We start from the raw sequence: 13,702 nt of genomic DNA on the forward strand, positions 1-13,702 counted from the left end.
TGTGTTTAGAACATGTCAGGGGATACCTTTGTTCTAAGAGGAGTAGGTTACTGCACATTCCTTTTAGCGCTAATAGGCTAAAGGGCTAATGGGCAAAAGGGCAAAAGGGCTAAAGGGCTAATGGGCTAGGGTACCTCTCCTCTCTTTATCCGGGCTTGAGACGGGCTCTACAACTAGAGGTGGAGTTAACACCCTAAGGAAGGACGAATGTTGGGAAATAATCTATACGAATATAGCTACTCGATCGACTATATACTACAGATGGATGACTTAGGTGAGGGTAAGCGCTTACTTAATAATACCTACACGACGTAATTCATGCTCTATTTCAAAAATATCTTCTTTGTACTGTGTGTAACCAGCATCATGATAGGCTCTTAGCAGTTGTAAACGTTTTACGAGTACGTTGGGGTCTTTACAGTACCTCATATCTACATAGGGTAACAGAGGCTTGTTGTGAACTTGGAGTCTATATGCAGACAGTTGATGTGTAGGGACTTGTTTTGATGTAATGCGTGCTTCAGCAGTAGCGTTTCTAGGTACAAACTTAACTTGTTTCGATAGCGATGAAGCGTTGAAATTTCCTTCTTCTTTACCTTGCATCTCTTCTTGAGATGTTTGCACTGCGACAGAACGTGTAGTGGGCTTAGGAAATGAAGTAAAATCATCAAGCTGTAATGGCAATGAATTTTCTTCTTCTTCTTCTTCTTCTACTTTCCCTTTACTACTGTTTTGAGCAACATCATTATCCTTATTATCATAATCATGATCTTGCCTCTCTTTATCTTGAAGTTTGTGCTTAGTAACAGAACTCGCAGCAGGTCTAGACAACAAGGGAGAATTAAAAATCTCTCGCAGAGGTGTACTTTTTAAACATAAATCAGTGTTCCCTTGAATATGGTTGAGCTCTTTGTATTTTGTTCCCGATGAAGCTACATTACACGCGGCTTCATGCCGTTGAGCGTTGTATGCGTTCTTGAACTCTCTTCTACAATGTTTGCATTGAAAAATTGTCCTACATGATATCTCATGACGTCTTCTGTGATAGCTTCGGGAAAATGCTCTTCCACACTCTTCGCAAATATACCTAGAAGTGGGTTTTTCCATGACGGACTTTTATCTTCTACTAACAGATTCTTCTTTAAATCTACTTGACATTTGTTACTCTCTACTTCGATGATGCGAACAGCTTAGCGATTAACAGTAAACTAACACAAAAGCGTATAACCAAGGTAGCAACAGTAAGGTTTAAGCCCATCAAGATGGCAAGAGTGAGGTTAGCGACGTTCTGTTGTTGGATTTTAAAATCCGCGCTATAACATGCATAAGGTGGTAGCCTTGAGGTTTATCACCGTAAAGATGGCAGCAGTGAGGTTAGCGACGCTCTATTGTCCTTCAATGTGAGGTTAGGGTTCGTCAAAAAGACAGCTGTCAAAAAAGCACGTGGCTTGGTTTACTAAACAAGAGCACGTGACAGTGACCTCACGCTCACGTAATCAATCCTTAGCTCTACGTCGTTAAGAGCAGCATTAGGATTAGCTATAATTAAAAATCTTGGGAACAGAGCAGCAGTATGAATAGCCATGTTTCAAAGCGTGTAGACATCACCTATCGATTTTACACGCATCAAACCTCGTACTAAACTTCTTCCGCTAGATTGTGCTGCTATCTTAGCATAGCCTATACGCATGAGCTTAAAGTACAAAGAACAGCCATGTTTCAAAGCGTGTACACATTACCTATCGACTTTGCATGCAACAAATATCGTACTAAACTTCTTCCGCTAGGTTGTGCTGCTATCTTAGCATAACCTATACCCATAAAATTAAAGTACAATGAATAGCCATGTTTCAAAGCGTGTACACATTACCTATCGATTTTGCATGCATCGACTCTCGTACTAAACTTCTTCCGCTAGATTGTGCTGCTATCTTAGCTTAACCTATACGCATGACCTTAAAGTACGAAGAATAACCATGTTTTAAAGCGTGTACACGTCACCTATCGATTTTGCATTCATCGACTCTCGTACTAAACTTCTTACGCTAGACTGTGCTGCTATCTTAGCCTAACCTATACGCATGAACTTAAAGTACGAAGAATAACCATGTTTTAAAGCGTGTACACGTCACCTATCGATTTTGCATGCATCAAATATCGTACTAAACTTCTTGCGCTAGATTGTGCTGCTATCTTAGCCAAACCTGTACGCATGAAATTAAAGTACAAAGAATAGCCTTGTTTCAAAGCGTGTACACATTACCTAATTATTTTGCATGAAACGACTATCATACTAAACATTTTCCACTAGATTGTGCTAAAATCGTGTAAGTGTGCTGCTATCTTAGCATAACCTATCGATTTTACATGCATCGACTATCGTACTAGACTTCTTCCGCTAGAGCATGTAGCAATCGCTTTTGTGTATCCCTAACCCATGTGCACGAACTTAAAGCACAAAGAAGAGCTATGTTCTAAAGCGTGTACACATCACCTATCGATAATGTATGTATCGAATATCGTACTAAACTCCTCCTGCCAGAGCGTACGACTATCGCTTGTGTGTGCACGAACTTCAAGCATAAAGAATAACAATGTATAAGAATCTTGTAAACAAAGCAGCAGCATTAAGTATAGCCATGTTTAAATGCGTGTACACATCATGTATCCATGATGCACGCAGTACTAAACTTATTCCATTAGAATGTACAAAGTTCGCATGTGTTTGTGCTGCTATCTTAGCATAGCCTATGTGCATGAACTTAAAGCAAAAGAATAGTTATGTGTAAAAAATCTTGTGAACATAGCTGAATGTTTACTACGTAGGTGTAGACATTAAACTTTGCATGCTGAGGCAGCATACTACGTGACCGTGACGTCACTGCAACGTGCTCTTGTTTAGTAAACCAAGCCACGTGCTTTTTTTGACAGCTGTCTCCTTGACGAACCCTAACCTCACACTGAAGGACAATAGAGCGTCGCTAACCTCACTGCTGCCATCTTTACGGTGATAAACCTCAAGGCTACCACCTTATGCATGTTATAGCGCGGAATTTTAAATCCAACAACAGAACGTCGCTAACCTCACTCTTGCCATCTTGATGGGCTTAAACCTTACTGTTGCTACCTTGGTTATACGCTTTTGTGTTAGTTTACTGTTAATCGCTAAGCTGTTCGCATCATCGAAGTAGAGAGTAACAAATGTCAAGTAGATTTAAAGAAGAATCTGTTAGTAGAAGATAAAAGTCCGTCATGGAAAAACCCACTTCTAGGTATATTTGCGAAGAGTGTGGAAAAGCATTTTCCCGAAGCTATCACAGGAGACGTCATGAGATATCATGTAGGACAATTTTTCAATGAAAACATTGTAGAAGAGAGTTCAAGAACGCATACAACGCTCAACGGCATGAAGCCGCGTGTAATGTAGCTTCATCGGGAACAAAGTACAAAGAGCTCAACCATATTCCAGGGAACACTGATTTATGTTTAAAAAGTACACCTCTGCGAGAGATTTTTAATTCTACCTTGTTGTCTAGACCTGCTGCGAGTTCTGTTACTAAGCACAAACTTCAAGATAAAGAGAGGCAAGATCATGATTATGATAATAAGGATAATGATGTTGATCAAAGCAGTAGTAAAGGGAAAGTAGAAGAAGAAGAAGAAGAAGAAGAAGAAGAAGAAGAAGAAGAACAAGAAAATTCATTGCCATTACAGCTTGATGATTTTACTTCATTTCCTAAGCCTACTACACGTTCTGTCGCAGTGCAAACATCTCAAGAAGAGATGCAAGGTAAAGAAGAAGGAAATTTCAACGCTTCATCGCTATCGAAACAAGTTAAGTTTGTACCTAGAAACGCTACTGCTGAAGCACGTATTACATCAAAACAAGTCCCTACACATCAACTGCCTGCATATAGACTCCAAGTTCACAACAAGCCTCTGTTACCCTATGTAGATATAAGGTACTGTAAAGACCCCAACGTACCCGTAAAACGCTTACAACTGCTAAGAGCCTATCATGATGCTGGTTACACACAGTACAAAGAAATATATTTTTGAAATAGAGCATGAATTACGTCGTGTAGGTATTATTAAGTAAGCGCTTACCCTCACCTAAGTCATCCATCTGTAGTATATAGTCGATCGAGTAGCTATATTCGTATAGATTATTTCTCAACATTCTTCCTTCCTTAGGGTGTTAACTCCGCCTCTACTTGTAGAGCCGGTCTCAAACCCGGATAAAGAGAGGGGAGGCACCCTAGCTTTTTAGCCCTTTAGCCCATTAGCCCTTTAGCCCTTTTGCCCATTAGCCCTTTAGCCTATTAGCCCTACAAGGAATGTGCAGTAACCTAATCTTCTTAGAACAAGGGTATCTCCTGACATGTTCTAAACACATGTTGTATCGAGTACAGTGTTCGGTTCTACTTATTTAGCGTTCTAAACACTTCAATCAACGTTCCGATCACATGATAAAGTTAACGGCATAGAGTGCAGTGTTCGATTCTAGTCTTGTTATGTTTCTTTAGTGATTTGCAAATCTAAACATGCATAATGACGTCATCACTGCAGCACGTGCTTACTCTAGCTATCCCGATGCAGGTTTAAACTTGTTCGATAGGGCTATGCCTTGACATAAGAGGAGGCCTTAACAGCTTATGTATAGCCGCTATTGTTTAAAGATAGCTGCTGTTAAGAAAAAGCACGTCGAATTTTTCAAATTACCCGCCAACACATTTCAAAGGTATGAGGTTTAGTGCTGTAAAGATACTTGCACGATGCAAAGCTAGCTTTCTTCATCAGAGCAGCCACCATCTTGTGTGAGCACCTCTAGGCCGTATCATAAGGAGCTGTGTATAGTCACCGTCTTGTCGCTGCTACCTTGCGCAAGCACCCCTAGGGCGTCTCATAAGAGCAGCAGCCATCTTCTGCAAGCGCTCTTAAGCTGTCACATAAGAAGCTATGTATAACCGCCATCTTGTAGAATTAGATAGCTGCAAATGCCAAAGGGCCTTAGTAGGGATCGAACCGTTGATCTCATCATTAGACTATGTTTTTTTCCTTCTTCCTGACACTGCAAACCTAGGTATCAGGTTTTGCTCTACGATGCACCGTTTTCGACATATTTAACATTTTGCATTTAAGCCCTAAATTTAATGAATCGAACCTGCACGGCGCGTTATACTCTCTACCATAGCTAAACCTGATCATGTTACGAAGACTTGCTTCAATACAAGCTAAAACAGAGCGAATGCCAAAGGGCCTAAGTAGGAACCGAACCGTTGATCTCATCATTAGACTATGTTTTTCTTGTTCCTCGTACTGCGAACCGAGGTACTGGGCAGAAAAATTTTTGTCCGTTTTGCTCTACGATGTACCGCTTTCGAGATATTTAACATTTTGCATTTAAGCCCCAAATTTAATGAATCGAACTAGCACGACGCGTTAGTCTCTAAGCTGGCTTTCTTCATAAGAGCAGCAGCCATCTTGCGCAAGCACCCTTAAGGCGTCTCATAAGGAGTCGTGTATAGCCGCCATCTTGCGTCCGCCATCTTGCGCAAGCATCCTTAGGGAGTCTCTAACCATCTTGTGCAAGGACACTTAAGCCGCCTCATAAGAGCAACCGCCATCTTGCGCAAGCATACCTAGGGCATCTCATAAGGAGCCATGTATAACCGCCACCTTGCGCAAGCATCCCAAGGGCGTCTCATAAGAACCTATGTATAGCGGCCATCTTGCATAAGCACCTTTAAAGAGTCATGTATAGCCACCATCTTGTGCAATTAGTGCCGAGAGATGGCTGCTGTAGAATTTTTCTTTTTAAATTATCCGCCACCATATTTCAAAGGTATGTACCTAAAGAGTGTAGCACTGAGGTTTGCGATGTAAGATGGCGGATTACAGCTGACAAAAAAGCGCGTGAGTTTGTTTACTAAACAAGAGCACGTGGAATTTTTCAATTTGCCGCCACCACATTTCAAAGGTATCTAGCTAAAGAGGGTAGCACGGTGCTCTCTTGATTAAAGATGGCGGATGACAGCTAACAGAACTTTTCAAATTGCCCGCTACTACATGTCATAAAGAGGGCAGCACGGTGCACTGTAGATTAAAGATGGCGGATGACAGCTGACGAAATTGTCCGCATGATAGCAGCACAGTGCTCTATTGATTAAAGATGGTGGATGACTGCTGTCAAAAAAGCACGTGGCTTTGTTTACTAAACAAGAGCACATAGAATTTTTCAAATTGCCGCCACCACATTTCAAAGGTATCTAGCTAAAGAGGGTAGCACGGTGCTCTCTTGATTAAAGATGGCGGATGATAGCTAACAGAACTTTTCAAATTGCCTGCTACTACATGTCATAAAGAGGGCAGCACGGTGCTCTGTAGATTAAAGATGGCGGATGACAGCTGACGAAATTGCCCGCATGATAGCAGCACAGTGCTCTATTGATTAAAGATGGTGGATGACAGCTGTCAAAAGGCACGTGGCTTTGTTTCCAAACAAGAGCACATAGAATTTTTCAAATTGCCGCCACCACATTTCAAAGGCATCTAGCTAAAGAGTGCAGCACTGAGGTTTGTGATGCAAGATGGCGGATGATAGCTGTCAGAAAAAAGCACGTGAGTTTGTTTCCAAACAAGAGCACGTGGAATTTCCCGCCACCACAAAGAGGGCAGCACTGTGCTCAAAGATGGCTGCTGTCAAAAAGCATTTTTCAAATTATCCGCCACCACATTTCAAAGGTAAGTAGGTAAAGAGGGCAGCACTGCGCTTTAAAGATTGAAGATGGCGGATGACAGCTGTCAAAAAAGCACGTGGATTTGTTTATCTCGCGCTAGTGAGGTTAAGTTGGTAGCACTAAGGTTTAGGCCCGCCAAGATGGCAGCACTGCCGATGACAGGTGACGAATATACATCGACTACGATAAAGAGGGCAGCACAGTGCTCTGTGGTTTAAAGATGGCGGATGACAGCTGTCAAAAAAGCACGTGGCTGTCAAAAAGCACGTGGCTTTGTTTACCACACGCTAGTTAGTTTAAGTTGGCACTACTGAGGTTTAGGCCCGTCAAGATGGCAGTACTGAGGTTAGCGATGCGTTGTTGTCTGTCAAAAAGCACGTGGCTGTCAAAAAACACGTGGCTTTTTTTACCTCACGCTAGTTAGGTTAAGTTGGCACTACTGAGGTTTAGGCCCGTCAAGATGGCAGCAGTGAGGTTAGCGATGCGTTGTTGTCGATGACAGCTGTCAAAAAGCACGTGGCTTTGTTTACAAATTCAAATCTCGCGCCAACATTCAAATTTCCCGCCAAAATTCAAATTTCCCGCCAAAATTCAAATTTCCCGCGGGAGGAGGCGCCAGAACCATCCAATTATACTTCTAATAACTCTTACAATTTGTTAATAACTGTAGACAGGATGTACACCTAGCTGGATACCTCGCAACTGTTGTCGACGGCGTAGCTTCTTATGATGCAGACCGGACCGGAGGTGTTCTGTGATGTTTCTCCTTCAGCGATATTATCTATCTTTAATTTCTGGATCATCCTAGAAGTATTTCTGCTAAGTATTTTTACTTCTTTTGAACAAACAACACAGCGGACTGTGCAATGTGGCATCTCTTCAAAATAACCGACATTCACAACTTACGTTGCGTTTCGGACATCGTCTTTAAGTTGTCGCATATAATTAGATACGAATACACATTGCACTGTCATATAGTAAAGTACCTAACTATGACGCGAATACTCTATAACATTCTACGGAAATATTTCCTTAGTCACAAAAATATCGCTAAACACAAGCAGTGGTCATATATTGAATGTGTGGTCTGATAACGATGTACACCTACCTGTCGAAAGAATTGGAGCAAACTCAGGCATTTTAGAATACACGTTCCACTCATGCGTGATGATGGTTGCATATGCTGCAAGGCGCATCCTGTCCAGTGTCGAGTTCGAATAATGCATGCCTCTAGTATCCAGGAAGGTGTAACTACAGTAACCGTCAGTTTCTGTACTTAGCCTACTCATTCGTGGATTTACCGCTGAATACAATGCCAGAATGCGTATGCTTTATAATTATAATGCATCAAAAATACACCTTGGTAGAAATGAAACAACGCCCTAGTCGCTCGCTGACACGTATTTACGGAATGTAGAAGGTACGTGGTTGGCTATTCGCATAATGGGCATAAACAACATTCAGCTCCGTCTACTTGTTGGCCTACGATACGCTACTCGCCACACAATGCGGGGACAACGCTATCGAGATATCTCGACACTTCTTGCGAGAAACAGTGCCTGCGCTACTCTCAAGAAATCACTACGTCAAGGTAAGTGGGTTGCGGGCAATATTCCACTGCCCAATCAGACAAACGGTCGCCTAGCGGTGGCGCAGAGCAATACACAGTCGGTTGAGGAATTTGCCGCCCTCACTCGCTCTACAAACTGCTCTGTTGCCGAATAGTCTTGCTGTATGCGTGTGCGTATTACAAGAGCTTGGTTCACGAGTTCGTTTTAGGATTGTCGTTGTTTTGTATCCGTGTGAGTAATTACTGCCGCGTCTTTTATTACGTTCTTCCATTGGCATGTATGTAACATGTAATGTGACGTTCGTTCATTTCTACAGTACTTGCGCTGTTCTGCTGTATACTTGGAATAAATATCCTACAGTGGCGAATAGGAAGGAGATAAGGAACGAAGGTAGAAAAATAATCAGCAATGTCACGAATACTTTGTGAAGGAATCAGAAAATAATGGTCCTTTAGTGAGTGTGTATAAAGTGTGTTGGAAGCCTGTCAAGTTATTGCGCGAACCGTTCAGCGTATTGTAAAGAAAGGCAAAGATAATATGAAGTCATCTGGTCATTTTCCATTTGAATCACCGCGCAAACGAATCAAAAGGAACTGTATAATAAGGCAATCGACGTATTCGATAAAGATGAAACTAGAAGAACAAGAAATAAACGTTCAATGAGAAGTTATTTCAATGTGGATTATCCTGAAGTCTATGGGGTTCACGTATTTAAAAAAGCAACGACGGGAGACGATTTTTAATAGAGCCGATATAACAACAGTCAGAAGAACAACTTTGAAAAAAATGCATCTTCTGAGGAATAATGACCCTTTGCCCCACATATTTTATTAAGATGAGACCTACATTCATCAGTATTACGCTCGAAGGAAAAACTGGCAAGATAAAAAGAGCAAAGGAGGTTTGAAAGTTCCTATGGGGAAAGGTGGAAGATTATTGCTTGTCACATAGGTATTATACTACACCCTAGATAGATTAAAACTCATCCGCACGCGCAATCCCGGCAACTCTGTAGCAGTGTTTTCTGTCCCCTCCCTTACCGGCCTCTAGCGTCGCGTTGGATTGGTCGAATCCCCCCCCCCCCCCGCCCGCGCTAGCCACATCCCCTGACAGGACGTTCGCCGCCCGCCGTCAGCATTATTAGCGGCAGTCCTCGGGGATCCAGGTTCGATTCCCGGTACTGCCAGAAATTTAAAAGTGGTGGGAGCGGAGCGATGGTATGTGGTTAAATGAGTACACGAGTTTGCTGTCCGCCTACAAAAGAAAACAGGGATTAGCCACGCAGAACCAGAGGTCACCAATAGGGTAACCGAATGAAGAAGCCAGAAACTGATAGATTTGGAAGAAGACCATCCAGGACGTGCCACGCATGGTCACCACAGAAACATGCAGCTGTATGACTAAATGATTAACATGTTCACTTTCGGTCCAAGAGGTCTCGGGTTCTAATCCCGGCCGGGACGGGGATTTTAACTTTCATGAGTTAATTCCTATGGCTCGGGGCTGGGTGTACGTGTTGTCTTCAACATTAGAATTCATCTTAGGTAGGGCCCCATCCTTACAGACGCGCAGGTCGCCTATAGGGAGTCAACTCGAAAGACTTGCACCAGGCCTCTCCGGAGATCACACGCCATTAATTAATCAAGTTAATTAATTACCACAGAAAGAGTTTGAGCGTCCTATCAACGTAGGTCACAATTTCCAGTTGAATCTAGAGCGAATGACCGGCAGGCTGTTACATTTTGTATCCATGAAATTTATTTTCAGAAAGAGCAATATGTCAAGGTAATTTTAACCATGTAAAATCCGCTGTCACAACTGCATGTTGAAAATGAAAATCTACAGCCTGTTTTCCAGTCATTTGCCCGAGTCAGGGATGGAGGGAAAGAAGCCCCCATCTTGCGGTGAGGATAGCAATTGTGCCGGCTGTCGAGGCCTGTCGCTCTCCTCTGGGGCAATGATTAATAACTGACAGATTAAATGAAATATTGGAGAGTGTTGCTGGAATGAAAGATGACCGGGAAAATCGGAGTACCCGGAGAAATACCTGTCCCGCCCCCGCTTTGTCCAGCACAAACCTCACATGGAGTGACCGGGGTTTGAACCACGGAACCAAGCGGTGAGAGGCCAGCGCGCTGCCGCCGGAGCTACAGAGGCTTCAACCACTGCATGTTATACTCCGGTAAAGTACATATCTTGGAATTCTTTTGACTACTTTTGATGTCTTCGGTTTTCACAAAAAATATCGCAGCAAACGTTTACTGATCACATCCACACATAAATATATATTTTAACTATTTGATGTCCTTCAATTTTTTTTTAGAAAGTATAGATTCCTATTCTTGTCCGAACTTTTACCTATTGTACCGTCCTTGATATGCCAGCAAGATAACTGTACGTACTTGAACAGGGAACACTGAATATAACATGCCTTTTGTTCAGTGAGTGATGTGAAAGGCCTTTGAAGACGTGAGATATGCTTCTGCTATTGTAGTGGCGTGACAAATCAATGTATACAACTCCATTTCCTGTTCAACAGACTGGACTAATTCAGTTTATACCACTGTGGCAGTGTCGTTTGCTCGCACTAGTGTTCGTAACCTGTTTCCAGCCATTCACTATCCTCGTCCGTCATGAGAACACCCACTCGGTGACTCGATCCTTCCATGATTACCTTTCCCTATAATTACGTTTCTGTTGTCTCAATTTTTTCGACGACAGTTCCGTCAGTTCTAGAATAAAGTTCATGATACGAAGGGCAATCATCAGTTTGATTTCCTATCTGTTGATAAACTTTCTTCCAGCTCTTAACATGTTAATAAGCATTAAATTATTAAGACTGTCCGACACAACTGGTCACCTCAAATTGTTATTTATTTGGTTAATTACACAAAACTTTCTCTCCCAAGAAACAGTCGACGCAGATAACACTGACACAATACACAGCAAACTTGCCTAAAATTGGAAATTATTTTTGACACTACTTTACTCAAAAATTCATTCATTTCATCCCCTTGCCGAACACTTTGAATTCATATCATTTGTACAGATTGCTTTGCTTTGCTTTGCTTTTTCCAAGTCCATGGCAGAACCCACTAGTTGGCCCATAAAATATTGTGCCAATGTTTCGATCACCGTTTCTCCAAAATTCTCAAGGTTATTCTTTCTGGCCATGTAAAAGTATCAAATACCCTGAAGCTGATTTCAATACTGTGCTCGTTCTTGAGAAACTTTCCCTCTAGGTGTCTTGCTCCACCTTGCACCAGAACTTCTTTGCCAGCTTGAAGAGAAGAAACAATACATTACTACCCTTGTAACCGAACATTCGCAACTGAGCCAAATTCACTATATTTGACATTCAATAATAATAATAATAATAATAATAATAATAATAATAATAATAATAATAATAATAATAATGCAAAATTGACTGGACAAAGAAGAACTTAAGGAACGAGTACACAAAACTGAAGTAGGTTATCAAACGTCGCGCGCAATCTACAACAAAGAATGCCTGGCCCAAAATACTAAACTACATCTTTATGAAACTGTTCTGAAGCCAGCAGTTATGTATGCAGCCGAAATTATATCCATCAATGGTAATAAAAAATCCTCGAAGAACTGGAGATCGCAAAATCATCTGAAGAATCATCGGACCCAATTACAAGAACGGCACCCACGATTTAAAAATCCAACAAACAAGTGTACAGTAAAAGAGAGAAAATTACAGAAACAATCCGTAAGAGACAGGCACGATATTACGGTCATCCCAAACGAATGGACGGAAATAGGCTGATTAAACAGATCTTTCACTTTTTTCATTCCTAACCCAAAACCAAAATGCCCTGTCTAAGAACACCAAAGACCCGCAAAAATGAAATGGCGTATGGCTTTTAGTGTTGGGAGTGTCCGAGGACATGTTCGGCTCGCCAAGTTCGGGTCTTTTGATTTGACACCCGTAGGTGACCTGCGCGTTGTGATGAGGATGAAATGATGAAGAAGACAACACATTCTCCCAGCCCCCGTGTCAGCGAAATTAACCAATTATGGTTAAAATTCCCGACTCTGCCGGGAATCGAACCAGTGACCCCTGTGACCAAAGGCCAGCACGCTAACCATTTAGCTATGGAGCCGGACATATCTTCTGCTGAAAGATACTGACGAATGGGTTAAACCCAGACAAGCAGCCGAAAAGAAGACAATGTACCATTTGGACAGAGGAACGCAAGCTGGCACACTCACAGAGAATGAGGGAATTCTGGGCTCAAAAGAAAGCGAAGCAAACTGCTAAATGTAACAAGACATAACGTGGTCCAAGATGGCACAAACTAATAATATATATATATGGGAAATTCTAAAACCAAAGGAATCTAAGTTGAGATGGTTCCAAGATGGTGTGAACGATCTGAGAGAGAGGTGGGCAGTACGGAGGATAAAACCAATGACAAGGTTAGTGAAGAACGGTGAAAAGCTCTCACGGTTTTATGGTGGAGACAGAACCCTGAAGGCGGAGAGGCCCTTTTCGAGAGGAGCGGAAGAAGCCTTGATCGATGGGCTCAAGAGATACTGGTAGGATGTCAAAGCCGGCAGACGAACAAGACAGACTGAAAATGACATTGCTTGTTAACACTGTAATACGTTCCTTACTCTTTTACTGAATTTACAAACATATAAATCTGGATTTAAATTGATAAAATATGAATATCTGCATTTAAAATGGAAAATATGAAAATTAATATTCATTAAATAAAATACATAATCGTCGAACCTTGTACTCACACTTACTTCTTACCTGCTTACTTACACAAACGTTCTTTGAAGGGCGCCAGCTACCACTTAGTGCAGCAATAATAGAATGAGAATCTTGACTATCTCTAGGGTGTGGGGTAATAAGCTTACTTTTGACAACATACCATATAAGTTCTGGGAAAAGAAGATTGGCGTTCGGTTTCCCCATTAAATTTGAGGTTATCTAATTCTGTCATTGAAATAATACTATAAATTCATTTGATAGAACAAAATATATTCTTTAAATAATATATAAAAATAGTGAGTCTTATTGCGATAAAACAGATGAGAATATGAAATTATGACATTGCAACTGAAAGAAACTAGGCATGAATTTGAATTCTTCTTGACCGGACATTTAACAATTTATACAAAGTATATCCCTCACTGTTTCACTTTACTGTACCTTCTACACTTTGAGTGTAATTACGACGTATTCCTTAAATCCGGTGTTTACTGTAGATGTGTCACACCTAATTTGGTGATGTATCCATATGACTGCTTCTTCTCCATATCATATGATTTCTTGGTAAATCTGTATGGTATTCAACTAAGTGACCGACCAACTTTGGTCTCACTCTCTCAATGACCAAAAACTAATGG

The sequence above is a fragment of the Anabrus simplex genome, chromosome 9 (genome assembly GCF_040414725.1).
Source record: "Anabrus simplex isolate iqAnaSimp1 chromosome 9, ASM4041472v1, whole genome shotgun sequence".
NCBI lineage: Eukaryota > Metazoa > Arthropoda > Insecta > Orthoptera > Tettigoniidae > Anabrus > Anabrus simplex.